This window comes from Spinacia oleracea, chromosome 2 (genome assembly GCF_020520425.1).
Source record: "Spinacia oleracea cultivar Varoflay chromosome 2, BTI_SOV_V1, whole genome shotgun sequence".
Lineage (NCBI taxonomy): Eukaryota > Viridiplantae > Streptophyta > Magnoliopsida > Caryophyllales > Amaranthaceae > Spinacia > Spinacia oleracea.
Window position 1 is genome coordinate 64913323 of NC_079488.1, and position 27405 is coordinate 64940727.

The 27405-nt window shown below is 40.9% G+C and overlaps 1 pseudogene; it reads left to right on the plus strand.

The window, feature by feature from the left end:
- Positions 1 to 6065: 6065 nt before the first annotated feature.
- LOC130467473 (uncharacterized) lies at positions 6066 to 26675 on the plus strand (annotated as a pseudogene).
- The last annotated feature ends 730 nt before the right edge of the window (positions 26676 to 27405 follow it).

Genomic DNA, 27405 nt, shown 5'->3' on the forward strand with positions numbered 1-27405 from the left:
CTAATACCTACACAACTTATCCTATCTCATTCAACTCGTCTTTCAAACCGTCTTGAGTCACGAATAAAAAAAGAAGACAAATGAAAAGTACAAAAAAGTAATAAATAATAAAAAAGGAACTTTGCAAAGCGCCTCTAAATTTAGTCTAAAAGAAAAAGGAGCATTTAGCGCACCAAAAAAAGATCCGCCCAAAAATAATTTTCAGCGCCCACAGCTGGGCGCCGAAATCTTTAACGCCCCAGCCTGGGCGCTGAATCTCTCTGCTTGCTAAAATTTGTCCAGAAGTGCTCGTCATTTTATCCGCACATACACGGAACAATAACGAACACTTGGGGGGAGGGGGGGTACAACACGTATTCAGACATACGTACCACCAAAAAAATACATGTACTCAAAAAAAAAAAAATATATAACAAATTTTTGTCTTACGGCAAGGCAGCAGATTAAAATAATAATAAACTTCACTTATTCTACCGTTTCAAATAATATGTTTCCACCTCATAACGTACTTGTTTAAAATCGGCATTCTAAGAAACCATTTTCTAGGCTAAGAACTACGCAAGACCTCACTCCAAATTAAATCTATTTAAGGCAGATACGTAGGCAATCTATTAGCCTCGTGCTTTTTCGACCCCCTCACAGTGGGTTTGATGTTGTTGTGTTGAGCCATTGGGCTTTGGACTTAGTGGCCCAATTGATATTCAATTGGGAGCCCAAACAACATGCCCCCAGACCCGGTCCATTTAGAATTAAATGGGTGGGTTTCCAGCTGTCAGAAGTTCAAAAGTTCCCTCTCTTTTTTGAAAAAGAGGTGATTTTCATTGATGACAAGTGTTGGGACTTGTTTTGAATCATGGAGATAGTGGGTTTGAAGGAAGTTGGTGCGCCTTTTTTTCTCTATAAATAGTGGACGCGTCTTCCCTACAAACTTTTACTCTCTCTCTTTCGCACAAGCTTTCTCTCTTTTTCCGGCGATCGCAGTTTTCAAATTTCCTCAGATCTACGGTTTTTGGTTAGCTTTTGTCCTTGGGAACCCGTTTTTTTCACTTTGTCGGCGAATTCCGCTTCGGAAGAAGGTAACTTATTTGTGAATTTCATTCTTTTTCTTTCTCTTTCTTCTACCCCTCAATCTGAACCCTAGATTTAGAGTTTGTGGCCATGGCGAAGAACAAGGGCAAGGGTAAGTTCGTCGTCGGTTCTTCCAGTGAGAGGGAAGATGTTCCTTCAGAGAAGGTGCATGAGGCTTCGGCTGGTTGGGATGCTTCCAAATATGGTGCTGCTGGTGGTTTTGGTGGATCTGAACGCGCTGCTTCTGGCAAGAAGGCCGGTTCCTCGGGCCATCGTCGCTCTTACCCTGAGTTTCCGGTCCATTGGACTGAGGCAGATCCAAGGGAAAGTATGCGCCCATTTTGCATGAGACTACCAAGATTGATGGTCCGCTCGAAAAATCAGTGAGTGGTGATTGGTTGGTGGAGGCGAAACTGGGGGCCTATCATGGGAAAGCCGAAGAGCTCTACGGAATTCAGCATGCTTTGGGGTACTGGTGCGAGCTTCCCGAGCAAGAGCGTCCTCGTGTGACCCACCCACCGAGGGGTTTTATTTCTGTGTACACCCATCACTTGGAGAATGGTCTTTGTTTTCCTTTGGATCCATTCATTTCCGAGCTCTTGGTGTCGTATAACATCAGTCTGGCCCAACTTACTCCTAAGTCCATTAGGCACATTATCGGGTTTCGGTGGGTGTGCGACTTCATCAACTTCCCCTGCTCCGTGGCCGTTTTCAAGGATCTCCACGATCTGTCCTTCAACCATGCTTCCAAGGGTGACGGGTATGGTTGGTGGACCATTATTAATAAGAGGTCTCGGAGGAAGGGTGAGCCCAACTATATCACGGCTTATCCTTACCTCAGCTCTGACCATAATTGGAAAGCAGAGTGGCTACTCGTCCGTGTTCCTACGGATCCGAAGCACCCATACTTATATCGCCCTCCGAAGTGGTTCGTGACGTCTGATCCTGATATGACGAAGGTGGCTGCTCCCGATCGAAGGCACAAACACTATGTGGACCTTCTGAAGTGGTTTCTGGCTCGGGAGGATAATTATAGACTGCCGGCTAACTGGCTTCCGAACCTTCACTACATTCTTCGGGAGGACATTCTCACTTGCGCCGGTCTCAACAGGGTTTTTGACAGGGGTATGTTTCCTTCGGCTGGGACCGTGTTTCAGTGAGTTTGGCCTCTCCTTTTTCAGTTTATTTGACTTCGTCCTTCCATTTATTTTGCAGAGTACGGTTTCGAGTGTATCGACCCCGAGGTCCTGGGCATTTCTTTGGACCTGCGAACTATTCACGATTCGACTCCTGAGTACAAGTTCGGGAAAGAGAACCCTTGCAATCCTCGCTTGAAGGATTACGTGCTGTCTCCTGCGGGCGTTTCTCGGATCACTGAAGTTCGAGCTGATCCGTTTGATTCAGCTTCGTCTCCCGAAGCTTTTCCAGTGAAGGTCGTGCTTCGTCCTCTTCAGACAACTTCGGATCCGATATGGTTTCTACCCTCTCAGCCTTTATTTGTCTTATTCATGTTTTGGTTGGCCGTCAGCTAACGTCTTGGTCCTGGCCCGTATTTTTAGGGTCCTGGGACTGACGCTGCGCCGCGTGCCGTTCCTTCAGTTTCGTCCCCGGCTCGGATAGATATTTCTTTATCTAGGAACCGGGTACTTCACTTTTTGTCTTTATTCCTTCCTCCTCGCTTTCTTCTGGTTATTGACACTCGATCTCCTTTTTTAGGATCAGAAGAAGAGGAAAGGTAGCACTCTCCTGAAATCTTTTGCGCATCCGAAGAAGGCAAAGACGTCTCAGGCTTCGCAAAAGGTACGGTCTTTATCCCTTAGTGTGACTTTCTTGGGTCATGCTCTGTTTCCGAAGTTGACCTTTGAACGATTGCTTTTGTAGGAAACGGCTTCGGAAGGTATGCTTCCTCCGAAGAGTCTTCTCAACCTCATGCCCCTGCCAGGGCAGAAGTTGAAGAGTGTGGTGGTTTCGGAGCCACCGCCCGTTGATCAGTCGTTTGCTGAGGAGACTGCTATCCCTTCTCCGTTGAAGCCGTCTACTCCTTCGAGGGTCGTGATCCAGGATATCACCAAGGCGGTGGAGGCGCTCAAGACCGACCCTATTCTGGGTTCAGCTGCCACCATCGCCGCCGAGGAAGAAAAATCTGCTAACGTTCCTCTCGAGGAAGAGAGAAGTCCAGAAAAGGTGATGTTGGATCTTACAGGTCCTGATGTTGAGGTGCCTGTGACTTCGGCTGCCGAGAAAGCTGTCCTTTCTGCTGAGTTCGCGGAGGAGAATCCTGATCAAGGCAAGGGGACGAAGAGGCGTCGTGAGACTTTGGGCTCTACTTCTACCTCGGCTCTGGATAGGTTGATGCATGCCGATCCTTGCTCGGATGTTCCTCTGAAGCGAATTTCCGAGGAGGTGAGAGAAGCGATGGCTCGGTATGCTCGTCCTTCGACTATGGGGGAGGATCCCTTGGCTCATGCTGGCTCCGTAGTTGGTCCTGAAGCTGCAAGGGAGAACCTGCTTCGGGCTTATCCGCAATGGAGAGTTCCCGGAGCCGAGGAGAGGCATCCGACCATGATGGCTCAGTTTTTCCTGAATGAGGTAAGTGTTGGATTTTTTTTTTACATATTTCCTTCGTCCCGTTTCTGTTGGATTTTTGTTCTAACTTGTCTTTTCTTCAGGCCGTTTATTGGTCCTCGTTTGCTGCGGAGTGCAGCTCGGTGGAGGAGAGGAAGCAGAAGAAGTACCAGGAGGCTTATGCTCGTGACATTCCTATCCTGGACCAGAAGGCTGAGCTGATTTTGAGGGAGCTCGTTGATGTCAAGCAACTGTACCTTAAGTACAGTCGCGAGGCTCGGGAGCTGGCTGTGAAGATCGGGAACGAAGTTGGCAAGCTCGCCTTCTAGGTTGAGGAGGATGTTGAGAAGATTTCCCGCTTTGAGAAGGAAAAGACAGATATGTTTGCTAAGTTCGCTGCCGAACTGGAGGCAAAAGACAAACTTCTCAAAGATGCGGAGTCTAAGCTCAAGGACGTGGAGTCTAAGCTCACTGAGGAGAAGCGTGAACGCGAAGAGGCGGAGTCGAGGCTCCAGCAATTCGTTAAGAATCGGGAGCTGATTCAAAACGAGGCCAACAAGGTACCCACTCTCCAACTGAAGATCTGTGAAAAGGACGAATATATTCGGAAGCTGGAACAGGGCAGGGTTGAACTCTATACTGCTGATCAGTGTAGGGAGCAGTACTGGAATGGTATCCTGGGCGCTCGGCGGATGTTTGCGAAGCATATGCCTCATTTCCCCTGGAATGAGAAGATTCCGCTTTGGATGCAGGCCCAGGACCACTTGGTGGAGTGTCAGGCTGACCGAGACGAAGCTGAAGCTGAACGTCAAAGGGCTCTTGAAGAAGCTCGGGTTCAGAAGGTGAATTCCGAATGCGACACCACTTCTAGAGGCTCTTCCAAAGATGCTCCTCAGGGGACTGATTCCGAAGCTCCCAAGAGTTAGGGATTCGGGCAGTCGTCTTCTTCAGAGTTGGTTGGTTCCAGTTGAGGACTTCCGAATATGTGCTTGCCTTTCCCCCTTTTGCCTCGGCGCTGCGTTGTACTTAAATACTTCTTTTTGCTTTCTTAGTACTTCGGTAGGCCGGTATTGTCTGTTGATGGCTGCCGATTTTAACTGTTTCATTTTGCTTTCAATTTTTGAGGGTCCTCGGATATGTACCGAGCTGACTGATGTATTTGTACTTCCCCCGGATATTGAATGAAAAATGATTGTTTGTTATTTGGCTGCTTATTTTCAACTTTTTGCACTTCCGAAGCTTTAAGTCTTTGTCTTTAAATCCGTAGATTTTCTAGGACACTCTCTGTTTTTGAGTTCTTCAAATCCGTAGATCTGCTAAGAGACTCTTTAGTTTTCCGAGTTCTTCAAATCCGTAGATCTGCTAAGAGACTCTTTAGTTTTTCGAGTTCTTCAAATCCGTAGATCTGCTAAGAGACTCTTTGGTTTTTCGAGTTCTTCAAATCCGTAGATCTGCTAAGAGACTCTTTGTTTTTCGAGTTCTTCAAATCCGTAGATCTGCTAAGAGACTCTTTGTTTTTTAGTTCTTCAAATCCGTAGATCTGCTGAGAGACTCTTTAGTTTTTTGAGTTCTTCAAATCCGTAGATCTGCTAAGAAACTCTTTAGTTTTCAGACTCTTTAGATCCGTCGATCTACTAAGAGGTCTGAGTTGTTCTTCCGATCTATTGTGGTTCGGAAACCTGGGCAAGAGATCGCTAGTCTGCCTCTTAGTTATGACTTTGGCGATCAATGGATCTGAGCCGAAGTTTTATAACTTGATTTGAGCGACTGTTTGTTGCGAACAAGGTTTTCGAGGTATCGCGAATCTGGGGATTCTGGACGATGCCCCGAGGTGCATGATTTGGTCATTTCTTGCATTTTATCAAGGAATGGGCAAGGTCATCCTGTTTTTAGTCTCGGATTGATCAGATCCGAGGCTGCATGCATATAAAAGGACAATGAATTTAAAAAATAGAGATAGGTTTAATGAAACACATTGTGCCAAAGGCTTTCCTCTTCTCATTAAAAAACTTACTTGGATTACAGATAGAGATCATAAAAAATACGTGTTGAGAACATCGGTATTCCAATGGTTCTTCAAGATTGTTCCATCTAACTGTTTAAGCATAAAAGTGCCCGGCCTTTTTTCGGAATGGATGATGTATGGTCCTTCCCAGGTGGCTGAGAGTTTGCCATGGATCCGTCCTTTCTGAACTGAGGCGGCGTTTCTGAGTACTAGATCGCCAACCTTTAGAGGTCTGGCGTTGACTCTTTGGTTGTAATGCTTGTTGACCCTCTGCAAGTAGGCTGCGTTGAGTGTTCTGGCATCGTTCCGAGGTTCATCTAGTAGATCGAGAGCTTCGGAAAGAAGTTGGTCGTTGCTTTCCCCATGGATTCCATCATACTTGTTGTATGCTTGGATCCTCAAACTTTCTGTTCCGATTTCTACAGGGATGACAGCCTCGGATCCGAATACCAGATGGAATGGTGTTTGCCTAGTGGCTTCCTTCTCGGTGGTCCGAAGGGACCATAACGTTCCAGGTAGCTCCTCTAGCCACTTGCTTTTCTCATCCTCGACTCTTTTGTTGAGTGCGTTGAGGATGAGTTTGTTTGCAGCTTCGCCTTGTCCGTTGCTTTGTGGGTGGCAGACTGCTGAGTAAGCTAGGTGGATGCCGAATTTCTTGCACCATTTTTGCAGCGGGGTGTTATCAAACTGTTTTCCGTGATCGAAGACCATTAGTCTTGGTATGCCGAACCTCGTGATGATGTTATGCCAAATGAACTTACGGACCTGTGGTTCGGTGATGGAGGAAACAGCTTCGGCTTCGATCCACTTGCTGAAATAGTCGACCCCTACAATCAGCCACTTCTTCTGGTTCACAGCTGAGGGGAAGGGACCAATGATGTCCAACCCCCATTGTGCGAATGGTAAGGGATATAGCATTGATTGTAGGGTCTGAGCTGGCTGGTGGATAGCCGGTGCGAATTTTTGGCACTTTTCGCATTTCCTTGCCATCTGCTTTGCTTCGGAGACCATGGTGGGCCACCAATATCCGGCCCGAAGGGCTTTGTGTGCCAATATTCTACCCCCGATGTGGTTTCCACATATTCCGAGGTGGATTTCCCTTAGGATGCAGTCGGCGTCGGTTGGACCCACACACTTCAGCAATGGGGCAGAGAATGATTTTCTCATGAGCTCTCCGTTGGCGCCGATGATGAACCATTTGTTGAATCTTTTCAGCTTTCTCGCCTGTAGCTTGTCTTCAGGAAGTTCTCCCCTTTCCTTGTACGCAATTACTGCGTCCATCCAGCTCGGCTCGGTATATAAACTGCATACTGTGGGGGGTGGAAAATCAATGCTCCTTTCCTGGTGAACCTCTACATGGACCGACCTGTTTAGGTCGTTGAGCGTTGAGCTTGCGAGTTTTGACAGTGCGTCAGCTTGCGTATTTTGTCCACGGGGAATGAGGATGACTTCGAAGGATCTTAACTTCGACGTTAAGGATTTAATCTTGGCTAGGTAAGCTGTCATGCTGGGCCACTTGGCCTCATACTCCCCTCGGATCTGGTTGGCTACAAGCTGGGAGTCAGTTTTGAGACAAACATGTTCGGCCTCCAGGGATAAGCAAAGCTCTATCCCCGCGATTGCGGCCTCATATTCGGCCTCGTTGTTAGTTTCTTTGAAGCCAAACTTTAATGCATACTCTATGCTTTTCCCTGTTGGGGGGATTAGTACAACTCCTGCTCCCGAGCCGTTTACTGTGGAAGATCCGTCGGTGAAGACCTCCCAAGTGCTTTTCGTATCATCCAACATCTCTTGGTATGAGCATTCGGCCAAGAAGTCCGCGAGTGCTTGTGCCTTGATGGCTGTCCTCGGCTGATACTTGATGCCGAATTCTAATAGCTCGAAGGCCCACGCAGCCAATCTTCCCCACCTCTCTATTTTGTCGAGTACGTTTTCGAGCGGTTGGTCGGTCAATACTGTGATCTGATGAGAGTCGAAGTATGGCCTCAGCTTTCTTTCAGCTACCACCACTGCATATGCAACTTTTTCGATGAGTGGGTACCGGGTTTCGGCCCCTGTGAGCGTTCGGCTGGTGAAGTAGATTGGCAGCTGCTTTTTCTCTTCTTCCCGAAGGAGTACTGTACTAACGGTTTCGGGGCTGACTGCGACGTATAAATATAGGGTTTCCCCCTCCTTTGGCCTGGCCAGTGTCGGCAGTTGGGCTAGGTGAGCTCGGAGCTGTTGAAATGCCTCTTTTTGCTCTTGTTCCCATATCAGCTCGGGATCCACTTTCCTCGGGACGCCCTTTTTCTTGATGGACTCTGCTTCTCCTCCGAGGAGGGTTTTGGGTTTTAGCGCTTTGAAGAAAAGAGCTCCTTTGTCCAAGGCCTTTGATATGAATCTTGACAATGCGGCTAACCTTCCGGTTAGCCTTTTCACGTCTCTCGTGGTCCTCGGCTCAGGCAAATCCAATGCTGCTTGGACTTTGTCCGGGTTCGCATTGATTCCTCTTTCGCTCACCATGAATCCGAGGAACTTTCCTGACTTAACCCCGAAGACACACTTCTTTGGGTTTAGCTTCATGTTGTATTTCCTCAGATTTCCGAAGGTCTCGTCCAAATCTTTGATATGGTCCTCCTCCTTGATGCTTTTCACGATGGAATCGTCCACATAAACCTCGACGTTCCTCCCCTTCTGATCGGCGAAGACGTGATCAACTAGCCTTTGGTAGGTTGCGCCGACGTTTTTTAAGCCGAAGGGCATCATTTTGTTGTTGAACACTCCTGCACTCGTGATGAATGATGTCTTCGCTCTGTCATCGGGGTGCATGAATACTTGATGGTACCCTGAAAAGGCGTCCATGAAGCTGAGAAGTGCATGGCCGCTTGTAGAGTCCACCAATTGATCTATCCTCGGCAGGGGATAGCAGTCTTTGGGGCAGGCTCGGTTCAAATCCGTGAAGTCCACGCACATTCTCCAAGAGACATTTGCTTTTTTTACCATTACCACGTTGGCCAACCATTTGGGATACATGCATGGCTCGATGAATCTAGCTTCTTGCAACTTGTTCACCTCTTCGGCGATGGCTTTGTTTTTCTCCGAGGAGTAATTCCTCTTTTTCTGTTTGATTGGTCGGGCTTCAGCGTTAACATCCAGCTTGTGACAAATAATCTTCGGATCTATCCCTGGCATGTCTGCTTCTGACCATGCAAAAATGTCCACTACAGATAAAAGGTACATATTTACACGGATTAATTACGACGGTTTAATAAAGGGTCGCACAGATATTCGGAGCGAAAATATTACTTTGCAAATTGTGACGTTGTAAAGGGTCGCAACATAGTTCGACGTACTAAAGCGTCGCTATATACAAAAAAAAGTCACGTGAACCCACGTGTTTGTAAGCCCGCAAAATAAAATTCGCTAAAACATTTAGCCAAATATTTCGTCGTACAGTATCCCGCCTAATTCTCCCACACCCTGCACTCCTGCTCCACGATTATCTCCCTCAATCAACCCACTCAACCTACACTCCCAAAATCAACTGCTCATCTGGAAACATTCCCAAAGAATAGCTCAAACTCTCGAATTCCCCTCAATCTCGTCTTCAATCTGTTACCTAAAGAAAATCCCCTAAAATTCGTGTAAAATCTGTAGCAATCCTCTCATTCCTTTCAATATATAAGGATGGGAATCCCAGGTTAATTGGACTTCACAATCGCAAGCTTCTATAAATTAGTATTTTTCTGGAGAAATTCGCTCTGAGTTGTGGGTTGTAGAGTTACATCTTCTTTGGTTTGTCAGATAGATTCGCCCAATTCACTCAATAAATTCCTGAAGGTTTGTTTGTTTTTTGTTTTTTAAACTTTTGTTGCTGGGATTAATGTGTTTGAACTTTCTTTTCTACATACTCATAGTAATTTATGGTAATTTAACAGATTTGCACAAGAATTCAACATATTGTTATTATGTTTTAATTTAGGGTTAATATCTAGGTAGTTTCGTGGTTGTATTTTATTTACTTGAGATTTCTATTGGTTTTTTTTAGTCAGTTATGTTGCATATCGATCTTAGGTGTTTTATGTTTCTGCTTACTATTTTGTTAATAGAGTAACAGAGATGCTGGATGTTGTTGTTTAATGGCTGTTTAAGTTTCAATGCTTGTACAAAATCATCAATAATGATTCATCTGCACAGTTGTAATTTGCGTTGGCTGAGTTATTCATAGAATCGGAGCTTAAATTTGCACCTTTATTTATTTTTTTATTAATGTATGCAAGTAATTATAGTGGAAATTAGCAAGTTGTCTGAACAATTGAGTGTTGATATCATTCCGTTGGCTGAATTCTCATTATTTTGAAGTCCCTCTTTCGTCCCATAGTACCTTATAATGGCCCTAAAATCGGTACAAGCGATATCCTGAAGTAGGTTTTTGTTTGTTTCCTGTATCGTGTTCATAGATCGATGGCAATACCATAGCATAGGGGGGTGGACATGGAGGTGGATTCGCAGGGAGCGGATCCTGATTAGAAGTTATGGAAAGTGGACAGTAAATTATTGCCTGTGTACTAGAATAGAAGCCATTATGTTGGCTGAGTAATGTCCTTATTTTCATTTTTTCCCCTTCACTTCTATCAGTTTCAACATAGTAGTATGCTCCTGACAAGAATTTGGGAATTGGTGCATTTTGTAAGAAAGCTTTAAGCTTTTATGGGAAATCTTGATGAATCATGTGATCGTTGGTTGTTGATTTAGTTTTGTCCTAATGCGTGGCTTTTAATACAAGTGTATAAGGTTAAAGCTTCTACTACTATTCCCAATGCGTTTCCTGAAATATATGCAGATACAAGTAAGTCGATGTGGACGAATATCCCAGTTGCAGTCTTAATTGCAATTCTTTTGCGCCACCTGAAAAATCATGTTGAGTTCTATCCAAAGGTTCCATCAACCAGAAAATTAGCATACCTCTATAATTTGGGGAAGCAACAACTGTCAATGAATGATCCTCGACTGTCTGCAGTTCCTCTACCACAAAACTGGAAGGGGAAATTTGAATCACCTATTATAGAGGCTGCAGTTAGGAATTCGTAGATAAAATTATAGAAGACTTTGTTACGGACTTGTGGTATTTTAACATAACACCTGACAAAGAAGCCCCTGATCTGATGCGTGCCATAATTTTGGAAGCCCTTGGAGAAGTCGCAGGAAGGGTAAAGGAAGTGAACCTTGTTGATTTACTAACAAGGTAAACAATTTATCTTTTAGTTATGACTGCAGCTTATACAATAGCAGTTGTTTGAGTTCTTGCATCATGACTAACATAATTATGTTTAACGCTTTAGGGATATAGTTGACTTAATAGGTGATCATCTGGAATTGTTTAGAAAAACACAAGGTTCTATTGGCGTAGATGTTATGGTTACGCTCTCTTCTGAAGAAAGGGATGAAAGATTAAAACACCATCTTATGGCTTCTAAGGAACTCATTCCAGCATTGATGTCTGTTGAGAATGAGTACATGGTGTGGAAGGAGTTTTATGAAGTTACACTATCTCCAATTTTTCACTCCTATATCTGTTGCTTGTGTATAATTTAATCCTCACAGGTTCTGCAGCGACTGGTGGCTGGATTACTAGGTTTGGTTCTGAGGCCAAAAGAGGTACAATTTCCTCTTGTTCGGTGCATCGCCCGAAAGTTTGTAACTTGCTTAGTACTGCAGCCTATTATGAAACGTGTGTGTCCAGAGTGAGTCCTATATATGTTTTCTTCCCCTCTTTATAAGTTACTGTTAATGTTCAGAGTTCAGTGCTTCCTATTATATCTATGGAATATCTGATTTGAGTGCCTTTGCATGCTTATTGACATTAGAAGAGTATGGAGAATTTTTTTTTTGGCTAACATGACATGTCTAGATAGACAAGTTTAGGCTGTCAGGAAATCAGATCATTCTTTAACACATGTATGTAAAGACAACTTGCAGGGAAGTCATGTTTTATATTTTACAAGAAGCATCAGAATAATTTTACTGCCATTTGTTTAGAGATGCAATAATAATACCAAGCAAATTTTGTTACTGGATTTATGAATTACTCTCACGGTGACAACTCATAAATGACAGGTCGTAGGAGCATTGTTTGAGAAAAGAAAAACGAAGTCTATTGCTGTGTATTCTATAGCCGTCACTAATAACAAGTGGTTTGTAATAAGGAGGTGTGTACTATTTACTTTGCTCTTTTTCCTTGATGCCTTTGCTTTGTTCCTAAATACAGGTCTGTCATACACATGATTTGAATTGTCAGAAGTTGGCACTGTCTATTAATGTGTTACTTTCAGTCTACTTGAGTTTTCTGTGACATATTTGCTTATATTGTTTGCTAAATCTGTGACTGTTTGACTCGTTTTTTTTTTTATATGTTAAGTAACTTTCAGTGATCCTTTATCCTTATTTGATCAGTGAGAGATTTCTTTTGATATTTTTGTGAGCAGATACAGGAACTTTCAGCGATTAAGGATATTCTTAATATAACATACAGGAACTTTGAGCGATTACGTCGACAGCTTAAGGATATTCTTAATATAACATACATTTGCCTCCAAAAAGGATATTCTCATCCAGCATTGAAGATAATTTTGTGCATCATCGTTGCATCCTACTTGACAAATATCTGCAAGTATGATATTTAATGTTCAACTTTTTGCAATTAGGAATTTTCTTTGGTACCTAAATCCGAAATTGTAATATTCAATTCATATAATCATCCTTTTGATATCTGAAACCTGAATCATCATGTCTTAGGATCTTTATCCATAGCTAATGTTGTTGAACAACATGAGGTGTGGGACTTTCTCAGTGCTTCCTCAAAGGTGAGCTCGTCCTATGATGTTTCACTTTATTTCTTAAAAGCGACGATTAAACTTAACTCTTGTATTGTGTTTTTTTAGAGTTACTCATTTGGAATGTCAGCGCCGGTGATGAAAACACTTGCAGTTATGATGATCTAGTTTTTAACACATCTCTAGTGTTGATGTAGAATCTAATTCAGATTTAGGATTCTCGAATGTTTTTATGTGATTTTGTGCAACCTGAGTTCTAAGCTCACAATTTATGATGGTTCCAATTATTCCGTCCAGGTCTAGAGAGTAAAAAAAACTGTAAAAATGACTGTACGATGGCAATATTTTTCTGGAAGGAGGAACAATCTTGATAAGGGATATTCTTGGTATACTTATTTGGCTTAGTTTAGCATATTGTTGCAGACATGATATCTCCAGGTGCATAATATATGTTTTTTTTTTTTGTTTTGAAGAATAGCTTCTATTATAGCTTCAAGCTATAGAGCGTCACTGTTAGTGAATAAAACACACGTGTAACCCACGTCAGTTAAGCCCGCTAAACCAAAACTTTTCGCTTATAATTTTAGCCAAATTTCCCCTCTTAACCCCGCTTAATTCTCCCATCCCTGCTCCCACAACATAGCAATCCCTACCCGAGTCAACCCACACTCTCCAAAAACCAACTGCTCATTGGAAAATTTGAATACACTCCCAGAGAATCACTGGTGACATCTCGGAATCCCCTCATTTTCATTTACAACAGGTTAGCATAAACGAATCACCTTAATTTGTTTTACAATCTGCTAGTAATCTTTTCATTCCTCTCAATATATAATGATGGGAAACCTGTTAGGTTATGATTCATATGACAGTTCATAAATCATGCGGAAAAAACCATAAAGCCAGGAAACATATTATTTACACATAATCATTTAGCATAGTTTAGATGCATACTCTTTGTTGCGTGCCTTCCCTAGCTGCGCCCGAACCGAACAAGAACAAGTCTTTAGGACTCCAAATGTCGTCCCTCCGTAGATAGTCCACAGCACGTCCGGATCCGCCTTAAGATTGACCAACTAGAATCGCCCTTAAGGTTCTAATATTTTCGGTTAGGTAGGCAAGAATATTGGCTGATTTTTCTGCTTAAAAATCTTAGTTTGAATACTTGAAACTTGTTGTATAAATAATGACCCCTAGGCCTTTATTTATAGAGTTATGGAAAAGGAATCGTAATCCTAGTAGGATACGAATTAATTGAAATTAGAATCCTACATGAATTCTATTTAATTAATTTATCCAATTAGGAATAGAAATTTAATCATACACTGACTCTTGTAGATTTAGGAATCACGCATGAGCACAAACTCACACACACACGGCAGCCACAAGGGCTGCCCATGCGCGTGCGAGCAGCAGCCCACGCAGCGCGGCCCACGCATCCGTGGCCTTGGCGCGCGCTGGGCCTGCCTTGCGGTAGGCCTGGGCGCTGCCTTTGTGGCGTGCGTGCTTGCTGGGCGATGGCCCGGCTTCGTGCTGGGCCTTCGTCCGGCAGGCCTCGTCCGATGCTAATTCGTACGATACGCTTCCGATTAAATTTCCATTTCCGGAATCTATTTCCGATACGAACAATATTTAATATTTCCGTTTCCGGAATTATTTTCCGATTCCGGTAATATTTCCGATTCTGACAATATTTCCGTTTCCGGCAATATTTCCGATTCTGGTAATATTTCCATTTCCAATAATATTTTCCGATACGTACCATGTTTTCGTTTCCGGCAACATCTACGACTTGGATAATATTCATATTTCCGATACGATCCATATTTCCGTTTCCGGCAATATCATCGTTTCCGGAGTATTCATTTCTTGCCTGTGACGATCTTAGCTCCCACTGAAACCAAGATCCGTCGGTTCCGAATTTTCATAGATGGAGTATTTAATGCCATTAAATACTTGATCCGTTTACGTACTATTTGTGTGACCCTACGGGTTCAGTCAAGAGTAAGCTGTGGATTAATATCATTAATTCCACTTGAACTGAAGCGGCCTCTAGCTAGGCATTCAGCTCACTTGATCTCACTGAATTATTAACTTGTTAATTAATACTGAACCGCATTTATTAGACTTAACATAGAATGCATACTTGGACCAAGGGCATTATTTCCTTCAGTCTCCCACTTGTCCTTAGGGACAAGTGTGCATTTCCTAATTCCTTTGTCGCTCGATGCTTGCTTTTGAACATAAGGTAAGAGTTGTCATCCTTATTATGTCCAGAGGTGTTCCTCGGTTTCAGAGTTCAACTGATCAAATAAACAGATAATCATAGCCTATGATTCATCCGAGCACGGCCATGCATTTCACAGTTTCTAGCTCTCCGAGTGGCCTTGTACAACTTTTAAGCATCTCTTCCCGATTTATGGGAGGACAATCCCAATCTTGCGATCTTGAGATTAGACTTCGTTTGATAGGTGATTACCTGAGCGTTGCCTTTATAGCCTCCTTTTACGGTGCGACGGTTGGTCAACGTCAAAGCAACCAGTTCTCAAACAAGTAATCTCAAATCACTCAGGTATTGAGGATTTAGTGTCTAATAATTTAATGAAATTTACTTATGACAGACTTTCATCTCTTACAGTAAAGTTTCATAGGTCTTGTCCGATACTAGTCTTCCCAAAGTAAGTATCTATGCAAATGATTATGACATTGCCATGTCCACATAGTTCAAGAAACCGAACTACTAGTCATCTTGCATTCTAATCGTCTAACGTTTTCTATGCGTCCAATTTTATAGAAAACTCCGATTAGGGACCATTTTTCAACCTTTGACATTCAAGTTCACTTGATAGACATTTCTTAGTCACAGGACTGGTCCTGACAGTCTATCTTGAATATATCGTCAAATTGAAGGGACTCATCATTTAATAAACCACAAATTAAATGGAAAAATGAATTTCTTTCATTTATTGTGAATGATTAACCAATAATGTTTTACAAAGATTTAAACTCTAAAACTTTAAAACATTAAACAGAGACATCAAAGCCATTCTCCAATATGCTTGATTCCCATAGCTGCAGTGTGCGAGTTGTGCTTCGCTTGCGGCAGAGGTTTAGTTAATGGATCTGATATGTTGTCATCAGTTCCAATATTGCTTATCTCGACTTCTTTTCTTTCAACGAACTCTCGTAGAAGGTGAAATCTACGAAGTACATGCTTGACTCTCTGGTGGTGTCTAGGCTCTTTTGCCTGTGCAATAGCTCCGTTATTATCACAATACAGGGCTATTGGTCCTTTAATGGAGGGGACTACACCAAGTTCTCCTATGAACTTCCTTAGCCATATAGCTTCCTTTGCTGCTTCATGTGCAGCAATGTACTCCGCTTCAGTTGTAGAATCCGCAATGGTGCTTTGCTTAGCACTTTTCCAGCTTACTGCTCCTCCGTTGAGGCAGAAGACAAACCCAGACTGTGATCTGAAATCATCTTTGTCGGTTTGGAAACTTGCGTCCGTATAGCCTTTAACAATTAATTCATCATCTCCACCATAGACCAGGAAGTCATCTTTGTGCCTTTTCAGGTACTTCAGAATGTTCTTGGCAGCAGTCCAATGCGCCTCTCCTGGGTCTGACTGGTATCTGCTCGTAGCACTGAGTGCGTACGCAACATCCGGGCGTGTACATATCATAGCATACATTATTGAACCAATCAATGATGCATATGGAATCCCATTCATTCGTCTACGCTCATCAAGTGTTTTTGGACACTGAGTCTTGCTTAGAGTCATTCCATGAGACATGGGTAGGTAGCCTCGCTTGGAGTCCGCCATCTTGAACCTATCAAGCACCTTATTGATATAAGTGCTTTGACTAAGTCCAATCATCTTTTTAGATCTATCTCTGTAAATCTTGATGCCCAATATGTACTGTGCTTCTCCTAGATCCTTCATCGAAAAACATTTCCCAAGCCAAATCTTGACAGAGTTCAACATAGGAATGTCATTTCCGATAAGCAATATGTCGTCGACATATAATACTAGGAAAGCAATTTTGCTCCCACTGACCTTCTTGTATACACAAGATTCGTCCGCGTTCTTGATGAAACCAAAGTCACTGACTGCTTCATCAAAACGTATATTCCAGCTCCTGGATGCCTGCTTCAATCCGTAGATTGACTTCTTTAGCTTGCATACCTTTTTAGCATTCTTTGGATCCTCAAAACCTTCAGGCTGTGTCATAAACACAGTTTCTGTTAAAACGCCGTTTAAGAAAGCAGTTTTGACATCCATCTGCCATATTTCGTAATCGTAATATGCAGCGATTGCTAACATTATTCGAATAGACTTTAGCATTGCAACTGGTGAAAAGGTTTCATCGTAATCCACACCGTGGACTTGCCTGTAACCTTTTGCAACCAATCTAGCTTTGAAAACTTCAAGTTTCCCATCCTTGTCCTTTTTCAGTTTGAAAACCCATTTGCTTCCAATGGCTTGGTAGCCATCTGGCAAATCGACCAAATCCCATACTTGGTTTTCAGACATGGAGTCTAATTCAGATTGCATGGCTTCTTGCCATTGCTTGGAGCTAGGGCTCGTCATAGCTTGCTTGTAAGTCGCAGGTTCATCACTTTCAAGTAATAGAACGTCATAGCTCTCGTTCGTCAAAATACCTAAGTACCTTTCCGGTTGAGATCTATATCTTTGCGATCTACGCGGGGTAACATTTCTAGATTGACCATGATTCTCACCAGATTCTTCTAAAGATCTCTGAGTTTCATCCTGAATGTCATCTTGAGCATTCTCTAGAGTTTGTTGTTCGACTCGAATTTCTTCGAGGTCTACTTTTCTCCCACTTGTCATTTTGGAAATATGATCCTTCTCCAAAAAGACACCATCTCGAGCAACAAACACTTTGTTCTCAGATGTATTGTAGAAGTAATACCCCTTTGTTTCCTTTGGATAGCCCACAAGGATACATTTGTCAGATTTTGGATGAAGTTTGTCTGAAATTAATCGTTTGACGTATACTTCACATCCCCAAATCTTAAGAAAAGACACATTTGGAGGCTTTCCAAACCATAATTCGTATGGAGTCTTTTCGACAGCTTTAGACGGAGCTCTATTTATAGTGAGTGCAGCTGTATTTAGTGCATGTCCCCAAAATTCTAATGGAAGTTCGGCCTGACCCATCATTGACCTGACCATGTCTAGCAAGGTTCTGTTCCTCCGTTCTGACACACCGTTCCATTGTGGTGTTCCAGGAGGAGTCAATTCTGATAGAATTCCACATTCTTTCAGATGGTCATCAAATTCATAGCTCAGATATTCACCGCCTCTATCAGACCGCAGTGCCTTGATCTTCTTGCCTAATTGATTCTCTACTTCACTCTGAAATTCCTTGAATTTGTCAAAGGATTCAGACTTATGCTTCATTAGGTAGACATAACCATACCTACTGAAGTCATCAGTGAAAGTGATAAAGTAGCTGAAACCACCTCTAGCATTTGTACTCATTGGTCCACATACATCTGTATGGATTAAACCCAATAGTTCATTTGCTCTTTCTCCAACTTTAGAGAAAGGTTGCTTTGTCATTTTGCCAAGTAAACATGATTCGCATTTACCATAATCCTCTAAGTCAAATGGTTCTAGAATTCCTTCCCTTTGAAGTCTTTCTAAGCGTTTCAAGTTTATATGGCCTAATCGACAATGCCACAGATAGGTGAGATCTGAATCATCCTTTTTGGCCTTTTTGGTATTTATGTTATATACTTGTTTGTCGTGATCTAATAAATAAAGTCCATTGACTAATCTAGCAGATCCATAAAACATCTCTTTAAAATAAAACGAACAACTATTGTCTTTTATTAAAAAGGAAAATCCCTTAGCATCTAAGCAAGAAACTGAAATGATGTTTTTAGTAAGACTTGGAACATGGAAACATTCTTCCAGTTCCAAAACTAGCCCGGAGGGCAACGACAAATAGTAAGTTCCTACAGCTAATGCAGCAATCCGTGCTCCATTTCCCACTCGTAGGTCGACTTCACCCTTGCTTAACTTTCTACTTCTTCTTAGTCCCTGTGGATTGGAACATAAGTGTGAGCCACAACCTGTATCTAATACCCAAGAAGTTGAATTAGCAAGTATACAGTCTATAACGAAAATACCTGAAGATGGAACGACTGTTCCGTTCTTCTGATCTTCCTTTAGCTTCAAGCAATCTCTCTTCCAATGCCCCTTCTTCTTGCAGTAGAAGCATTCGGATTCAGAAGTGGGTTGACTGACCTTCCTCTTTGCAGATTTGGCGCCAGTTTGCTTAGTTGGGCTGGCCTTGTTGCCACCTTTCTTAGCATTCCTCTTCTTTCCAGATTTCTTGAACTTGCCCCCACGCACCATAAGCACATCCTGCTTATCACTTTTGAGCGTCTTTTCAGCGGTCTTCAGCATACCGTGAAGCTCAGTGAGCGTTTTGTCCAGACTATTCATACTGTAGTTCAGTTTGAACTGATCATACCCGCTATGAAGAGAATGGAGGATGGTGTCTATAGCCATTTCCTGAGAAAATTGCTGATCCAGCCGACTCATATTCTCAATGAGTCCAATCATTTTGAGAACATGTGGACTTACGGGCTCGCCTTTCTTAAGCTTGGTCTCAAGAATTTTCCTATGAGTCTCGAATCTTTCGACTCGAGCCAGATCTTGGAACATGTTCTTCAACTCACTGATGATTGTGAAAGCATCTGAGTTGATGAACGTTTTCTGCAGATCCGCACTCATGGTGGCGAGCATTAGACATTTCACATCCTTGTTGGCATCAATCCAACGATTGAGGGCTGCCTGAGTGACCCCGTCGCCTGGAGCTTCGGGCATCGCCTCATCTAGGACATACTCCTTTTCTTCCTGCATAAGAACTATTTGCAAGTTCCTTTGCCAGTCAAGGAAGTTTTTCCCGTTCAACTTCTCCTTTTCGAGAATTGATCGAATGTTGAATGAATTGTTGTTTGCCATATTAAAAACTACAATTGAAAAGAATAAACAAATAAATAACCATTCACAGTTTCTCTTAATAAACTTAAATTCTAGCATACATGCATAATTCAATGTTTATTAAGCATTTTATTCAAATTATGTGTTCCGGTAGGTGTGAATAAAATGATTCCAAGATCCTAAAATCATTGAAGAACTAAGCACAGTTTGTCGACTTAATCCTAGAACATCTTAGGTAAGCAAAAGCCTTTTGCTAATAGTCTAGAAACTATTCTTGGTTGATAGGTACGTCTAAGAACTTATTAGGTAAACCTATCGAATTTGCCACGACATAAAAGGACTCCTTACTTATATCGTTGAGTTTCACCAAAACTAACATGTACTCACAATTATTTGTGTACCTTGCCCCTTTAGGACCAATAAGTAACACCTCGCTGAGCGAAAACTATTACTAGATTGATGTAAAGGATATCCAAGCAAGTGTATATTTTGGCATGGCACCTTTTAACTCAATTTTTAAGTTTGGAACTTAAGGCTCTTACTATGTTGGTTAGATTTTAAGTGAACTAAAATCCTTAATCATGCAACATAATCAAGCTTTTGATCTCATGCATTTTAAGACATATTTAAAACAATAAATAACTTAAAACATGCATAAGATATTTGTGATCTAGTATGGCCCGACTTCATCTTGAAGCTCTGACTTCAAAGTCCGTCTTGAAAATCTCCGTGGGAGGCACCATTTTCTTCAAATAGGATAAGCTATAACTAATTACAACTATTTGATGGTTCGCAGACCATATTTGAATTGAAAAATAACTTTGGTACTTTAGACCAATTACATTCAAATTAATGGTACGCAGACCATATTTTCTATCCTATTTGGGCCATACTAGTCACTTCATAACCTGCAAAACAGTACATATACAATATATACCATTCACCCATTCATTATCATGAATGGCCCACATAGCTGGTTAGTAAAACACATTATGCATCACGTAAACATTTGCAGCAATTAATCAAGGGCACCAATAATCTACCAATTATTCAGTCCTTATTAATTCTAATCAAGTTGTTTTAACCTTAAGGATTTGTAGACCTAATCAAGAGTTTATGACTAAAAAGCGCTCCCACTCAAACCAATAAATTCATATGCTTTACTAATTTTAAACATAAAATTGTATTTCTAGTCTAACCGGAAACATACAAATTTAATTAAAATTTAAAGCTCATATAAATTTATAATTGAATCCAAAAATTTAATTTAATTTCAGTCGCATTTAAATTAATTCATCATTTTAATTTTAGTAAAATAATTAGAATAAATACCATTTATTATAATTATAATATTCAAAATTAAAATCCAAGAAATTAATTCAAATTATTAATTTTAAAATTAATTAAAATTACGTGAACTGAAATTTTCAAATTAAACATTCAAAACGATCTAATCGTAACGCAAACACCCTACGCGTTGCACGCCCATGGGCCGCACGCACACAGCCATTGCTGGCCATGTGCGCGCAGCCCATGCGCTCGTCGCATAGCTGCTGCTGTTCTATCGCAAGCCTCCGCACAGCGCCCATCGCACGCGAGCTATCGCTCGCAGTGCGCGCGCGCGACATCGCTCGCTGGGCGCGCGACATCGCTCGCTGGGCGCGCGAGCTCGCTCGCTGTGCGCGCGAGCCATCGCTCGCTGGGGCGCGACATCGCTCGCTGGGGCGCGACATCGCTCGCTGGGCGGGCGACATCGCGCGCTGTGCGCGCGAGTAATGCTGGGCGCAGCGCTCGTGGCACGCGAGCTTGCGCTCGCTGCGCGCGAGGCTGCGCGCTCTTGTGCGAGGCAGCGCGCGTTGTGGCGCAGCTCGCTTGCTGCCCACACGCGACTGCCTTGGCTCGCCCTTCGCCCATGCCCATTCGTTCATTGCTCGTGGCACACGACACAAGGCAGGGCTGCTGCCTTGTGCTCGTGCACTACGCCCTTGCTCATTGCATTCGTGCCGCACGGGCGACGAGCTCCCTTGCTCGTCGTCGCATGCCCGCATTATACAACACCCCTTAAGGGTAACACGAAGCGTCCATTGCTTCGTGCGTGCAAGTTTTATGAACGAATCGCATAAAATTTTAAAATTTATATTTAAAATTAATGACAAATTAATAAATAATATTAATTTCATAATTTTAGGGCGAAAAAATCGAAAATTTATTATCCAATTGATTTCCGATTGTTATGGATTCAAGTCTAGGTCATAAAAATTTAAAATTTATCGTAAATTTACAATTTTTATGGTGGTTTTTAATCATAGGTTTCTAATTAAATTACAATTAATTATGAAAATCAAATTAATTCTAAATTATTCTAATTTTCAACAAATTAATCATAATTACAAATTAGATTGCATAATTAACAAGACTAGGCATTCAAACTTGTTAAACATATGCAGTAGGTCAATCAAAAATTCAAGATTTATCAACAAGAATCGCAAATATTTAATTTAACATCTTAAATTTACGAAATTTTGCATTCGAAAAACTAAAACCTTCGAAAAGTCATAGTTAGGCTTCGAATTTGAGAATTCTGGGTTCGGCAGAAAAATACTATTTTTGTCAAAATTTTAGAATGCCTTTTACATGCGGAATTGACACAAAAATCACTCGATTTGGATGAGTAACGAAGAAACTGCCGAAAAACTGCGTACGTATAATTAAATAAACGCAATTTGCAATTAATTAACAATTACGAAAATTAATCACCCCTTTTAATTCTTGCAAATTTGTAATATTTAACCATGTTCATGCAATTTAGATTATGAAAATAATAAGGGGCTCGTGATACCACTGTTAGGTTATGATTCATATGACAGTTCATAAATCATGCGGAAAAAACCATAAAGCCAGGAAACATATTATTTACACATAATCATTTAGCATAGTTTAGATGCATACTCTTTGTTGCGTGCCTTCCCTAGCTGCGCCCGAACCGAACAAGAACAAGTCTTTAGGACTCCAAATGTCGTCCCTCCGTAGATAGTCCACAGCACGTCCGGATCCGCCTTAAGATTGACCAACTAGAATCGCCCTTAAGGTTCTAATATTTTCGGTTAGGTAGGCAAGAATATTGGCTGATTTTTCTGCTTAAAAATCTTAGTTTGAATACTTGAAACTTGTTGTATAAATAATGACCCCTAGGCCTTTATTTATAGAGTTATGGAAAAGGAATCGTAATCCTAGTAGGATACGAATTAATTGAAATTAGAATCCTACATGAATTCTATTTAATTAATTTATCCAATTAGGAATAGAAATTTAATCATACACTGACTCTTGTAGATTTAGGAATCACGCATGAGCACAAACTCACACACACACGGCAGCCACAAGGGCTGCCCATGCGCGTGCGAGCAGCAGCCCACGCAGCGCGGCCCACGCATCCGTGGCCTTGGCGCGCGCTGGGCCTGCCTTGCGGTAGGCCTGGGCGCTGCCTTTGTGGCGTGCGTGCTTGCTGGGCGATGGCCCGGCTTCGTGCTGGGCCTTCGTCCGGCAGGCCTCGTCCGATGCTAATTCGTACGATACGCTTCCGATTAAATTTCCATTTCCGGAATCTATTTCCGATACGAACAATATTTAATATTTCCGTTTCCGGAATTATTTTCCGATTCCGGTAATATTTCCGATTCTGACAATATTTCCGTTTCCGGCAATATTTCCGATTCTGGTAATATTTCCATTTCCAATAATATTTTCCGATACGTACCATGTTTCCGTTTCCGGCAACATCTACGACTTGGATAATATTCATATTTCCGATACGATCCATATTTCCGTTTCCGGCAATATCATCGTTTCCGGAGTATTCATTTCTTGCCTGTGACGATCTTAGCTCCCACTGAAACCAAGATCCGTCGGTTCCGAATTTTCATAGATGGAGTATTTAATGCCATTAAATACTTGATCCGTTTACGTACTATTTGTGTGACCCTACGGGTTCAGTCAAGAGTAAGCTGTGGATTAATATCATTAATTCCACTTGAACTGAAGCGGCCTCTAGCTAGGCATTCAGCTCACTTGATCTCACTGAATTATTAACTTGTTAATTAATACTGAACCGCATTTATTAGACTTAACATAGAATGCATACTTGGACCAAGGGCATTATTTCCTTCAAAACCCCGATTGATAGTTTTCACAATTCTCCAAACATAACTTTGGCATAAAATTTATGAATTTTTTTTCAACATTGGGATGACCTAGTTGATAAATTAAGCATTTTTAGGAGCACTGAATCGATTAGTAGTATAGTTTAGCTGAGTTGTGCACTTGTAACAAGGAGTGATGCTATGTTGCTGCTTGTTTCTTGATTTTTTTAGAGCTTTTTTTTCCTGGAGTTATCACATTTATTTGGTTGAATTGGAATATGTCCTTTATGGCTAGGTTTTATGGGTATTACATCGTCACGTCACATGTGCCTTCTTTGAGACCAAATTCAGCAATCCCGACTGGTCTTGTTTAAGGTACAAAGCGGAAAGACAACACTCATGATTGAGGTACAAGGGTCTTAACTCAAATTCTGTTGTTAGTTCCCGATGAATTGTTTAGATTTTCATACTTGATTGATGATTACAAAGATGTCTCCCTTTGTTTCTCTGTTGCATAACTTATATAGTTAGACATTTTTTAAGTATCTGGTTAATGTTAGGCATGATTTTTGTTGATTATGGCCAGCTAGACAATTCTTTGCTTACTTTGTATAAACATGTCTCTCTTATCGAATTGTTCTCTTTTTATTGGGTCTCTTTTTTATTTGCAGGGAGAAGATTTGAAGGAGATTGATAGTCTGAAAGACCAGATAACAAAACTCCAATTGAGACAAATTTATATTTCCTCAAAATTGTCATTGATTCAAGTTTTCTCTTTTATTCTAAACTCTGTCATAGGCAGGGTTAGTAACAAACATTGTCAATTACAGGAGGATGCTGGGTAAAGATTTATCAGGCTTGAGCATGAAAGAACTACAGCAGCTGGAAAAGCAACTCAGTGAAAGCCTACTGTCTATAAGAGCTAAGAAGGTGGTTGTAGTTTGTAGTGTCGTCCCTTTGGTTATCGTGTCTTTTGTTTGAGGCTATTATTGTACGAGAAGCACCCAAATTAATATCGATTTATGTGAGTGCTTGCTAGTGCAGGACCAACTGCTGATGGAACAACTCGAGCATTCACACATACAGGTACCTCACAGTATTTATATGAATACATAGTTATAAAACACAACACTTCCCCTTGGAAACTAAAGAACATTAATCATCATACGATATATTGCTCTTCATAAGATATATTGCTCTTCATAAGATATATTCCCCTTGGAAACTAAGATTTGGCTACCTCTCCTCCAACTCTTTAAAATGGTTGGATTTATTCTCCTATTCTTTCAGTTCATTGTTTACTTTCGAGCACTGCTTCTCTGTTTCTTCAGCTTCAAGCTTCCTTTCTTCTTCTTCAACCTTAAACCATCAAGCGGGGAGGGGAGTATTTAGTTGCAAAACCAACACTTAGGATTAAAAATAGAGTAAATTTGTGTGGCATTGCAAGTTTGGTAGAAGCATTTCAAAATCAACCATCAGTTGTACCCAATGTATAAAAACTAAAAATATCAAAACAATTGAAGAAATGTAGTTATAATCGCAAAATCTAGGAAATATACATAGTTACTATAATTTGGTCCTCCCCAAGAAATGTTTCCTGAAATCAAGCTTGTAAATGAGATTTGTCTACATCAATGCAAACTATTGTAAAACTCACAAATAATCTAGAACCTCAAATTCCGTACATACCTTGTATCCATTCAGACTCTTCATGCTACTTTCTGGCAGTGACGACAGGAACCATTTCCCTTTAAGGTCCCCGATAAGTGGTCACATTACTCCCCACGATAAAACAGCACCAAGAAGCAATGATAGGTTTACTAGATGGGAACAGATCATACCGGCTCCAATATAGGTCATACTAAAATCAAAGTAAAATCTGCAAAGTCGATTCATATAGTTACAGTTATGATGGATGAATCAATAGTTACAATTATGTAATATAGGAAGCCAATAGCTAAATGGATAAAATCCTATAAACATCCAAGTACCCACAATAAAAAAAATTACAGACTTTACAAGAATCCTAAATATCGATCTCAAGTCTCAACAAGGCATATGATAGAATAAAATGGGATGTTATTGACTTATTGATAAAGTCCTTCATGCTTTCAATTTCCCTCATTGCTGGATTAGCTGGATATTGCAGTTTATTTCTATTGTTTCATACTCAATCCTGGTAAATGGTGAACCAGGGAAGTCTTTTAAATGAGCAAAATAAATAAATTAAATGAATAATTGTGTTCTGACATTATTCAAACAATATAAATCTTAAATAAACAATATTTGAAATAATAGAGAAAAAATCAACTAAACCAGTTGTTTGTTAACTAAATACAACATAAGTACAACTAAAACGCTAAAATTCTTAACTAAAACGAAATTAAATCATTGAAGCACTTCATTCATTCTCCCACCTCAAACTCACCATCGCCCTTATTTTTATCCTCGCCTTCATCCAAATCACTCAAAAGCAGGCTTACTAATGGCTAATGGGTTTAAACACATTTCTCCCGTATTAGGCAAACTGAGTTTTTCTTCTTTATCTGTGGATGCATTTTACCCCAAAAAAACAATTTATGTACAGGTACTTCAAAAAAAATATCATTACATTTGCTAACCAATATCATTTTTAGGATGCTCATCCATCACATTATTGCAAAATTAAGGAATTGAAATGTATAGATGACTGTCATTAGATCAGTTTGTTTTAGCGAATACACTATGAGCTTGCAGTCTCATGTTCTTAAATTCAGTTCTATGACTTGATTTTTAGTTTTGGAAAATTCTGCATTATGCCTGGTAAGGTCTGCCTTTGATCTAGTCAATTTCTTATCTCCTAGTCAATTTCATGATATGACACTAAAAACCTCCTACCTCAAAGTAATCTCTTGTAGTGGATATTCAGAATCTGCTGCTACTGCTGAGTCCTGCTGTTGTAGCTGCTGCTACTGCTTAGTCCTGGTGTTGCATAGTTTTGCAGGTTTGCAGTCAGTCAGGCACGTTCTGCTCAGGCTGGTTTGCTGTTGTGCAGTTTCTTTTTCAGATTGTTGTGCAGTTCTTTGTGCAAGCGTTGTGCTGTTCAGTCTGGTTCTGCTGTGTAGTTTGTTTGGCTGGTGTCTTGTTTTTTTTGGTTTTCAAATGGGCAAGCCTAAGCAGCAAGTTAAGAATATCAGTTTGGATGGTGTCTTTGTAGAATATCTTAGTGTTTTTTTGTTTTTGCTTGGGTGCGGGCTGTGCTCCCTTAACTTTTGTTTCCCTTGTTGTTTTGTGTTGGTTGTTCATGTCTATATTTCTAACAGTCATGCATTTTCCCCTAGATTTTTCCCTTGATTAATAGTTGGTATTACTTTGAGAAGAACACTAGTATTTAGGATCAAGCTGGTTAGGATTACTGTTAATTTTCCCTTGATTTTATGGAATGTTCATCATACTTCATATATATTTGACATTAAATTTTCTTTGCAGATTATTGATGATTTAAGTGGTAATAGTAAAATGTAGATCAAGAGATGAACAAGTTATCCTGAAGCTAAGCTAGCATAAGGATAGGTTTACTTGGTAATTAGTTTGTTCGTAGCCAGGAAGTTGTTTTTATTTAGTTTTGGACTATCTTGTAGAAAAAATGATAATGCTAGTTAGAAAGTTATTCTCGTTTTAAAATATCGCTTTTATTTCAGTTTGACTAGACTCTGCGAATTAATTTAATGTATAGATGATTTTTATCACTTTTTCTAAATTAACTACGTTATCGCTAAGTATATATGAATCATAGCATGACGTTATATATATGTTGCTTTAAGATATATAGTGTACGTACGTAGTAAGTTAATA